Raw genomic sequence first — 1595 nt, 5'->3', positions numbered from 1 at the left:
AAAAATTATGGAGATAAATGATAATGAGGACACAAGTTTCCATAATCTATGGGACATGACAAAAGCAGTCATAAAAGGGAAAATCATAGCAATTAGTGCACACAAGAAAAAGATGGAAAGGTGGCAAATAGATAACTTAACATCATGCCTCAGGGAATTGGGAAAAAAAGGCGAAAATAAATAATAAAGGTTTGAGCAGAAATAAATGAAATAGAAAATAAATGAACCATACAGAAAATAAATGAAAGCAAAAGCTGGTTCTTTGAAAAGATTAACAAGATCAACACACCATTATCTAGACTGATAAAGAAAGAAACCAAAACATCATGCCTCAGGGAATTGGGAAAAAAAGGCGAAAATAAATAATAAAGGTTTGAGCAGAAATAAATGAAATAGAAAATAAATGAACCATACAGAAAATAAATGAAAGCAAAAGCTGGTTCTTTGAAAAGATTAACAAGATCAACACACCATTATCTAGACTGATAAAGAAAGAAACCAAATAAATCAAATACGTGATGAAACAGGCAACATTACAACAGATATAATAGAAATACAAAATATCATTAGAGGATACTATGAGTAACTATATGCCAACAAACATGAGAACTTGGAGGAGATGGACAAATTTCTGGATGCAAATAATCTACCAAGATCAAATCAGGAGGATATAGAAAACCTTAATAGGCCTGTAATGAGCCAGGAGATTGAATCAATAATAAATAACCTCCCGACAAAGAAAAGCCCAGGTCCAGATGACTTCACTTCTGAATTCTACAAAACTTTTAAGGAAGAGTTAATCCCTATTCTACTCAAATTATTTCTAAAGATTCAAAAAGAAAGAAACCTTCCAGATTCATTTTTTGAAGCTTCTATCATCATCATTCCCAAAACAGAAAATGACATGACAAAAAAGGAAAACTACAGACCAATATCTTTGATTAATATAGATGCAAAAATTCTCAACAAGATACTTGCAAATTGTATCCAACAACATATAACAAAGATTATACATCAAAACTAGGTAGGCTTTATCCCAGGGATGCAATGTGATTTAACATATGCAAGACCAAAAACATAATACACCATATTATAACAGAAAAAAGATAAAAACCATATGATCATTTAAATTGATGCCGCATTTGATAAAATACAACATCCTTTTTTGATTAAGACCCTCAGTAAATTGGTATAGAAGGGTCACTTCTCAACACAATAAAAGCCATCTATGAAAAACCTACAGCTAACATTATACTGAATGGGGAAAAGCTAAACGCTTTTCCACTAAAAACTGGTACTTGGCAAGGCTGCCCACTTTCTCCACTGGTCTTTAATATAGTGCTGGAAGTCTTAGCTAATGCAGTCAAACAAGAGAACAATATAAAAGGCATTCAAATAGGCAAAGAAGGGACCAGCAGTTGGCGTAATGGCTATGTCACTGGACTCCTAAGTAGTCAACCATGGTTCAAGTCCCGGACCTAGTGGCTTAAACTCACACTGGGCATGCCCAAGATTCTGAGAGGAGAATGGAGAAGGAATTGTGACGTGGCCATCCTCCCGGGGCGGGGGGGGGGTGGTTTTTAACTTTCTGTCTC

The sequence above is a fragment of the Tupaia chinensis genome, unplaced genomic scaffold (assembly GCF_000334495.1).
Source record: "Tupaia chinensis unplaced genomic scaffold, TupChi_1.0 Scaffold143827_1, whole genome shotgun sequence".
Taxonomy (NCBI): Eukaryota; Metazoa; Chordata; class Mammalia; order Scandentia; family Tupaiidae; genus Tupaia; species Tupaia belangeri.
The sequence above is the reverse complement of the archived record's forward strand: the minus strand, read 5'-3'. Positions refer to the sequence as shown.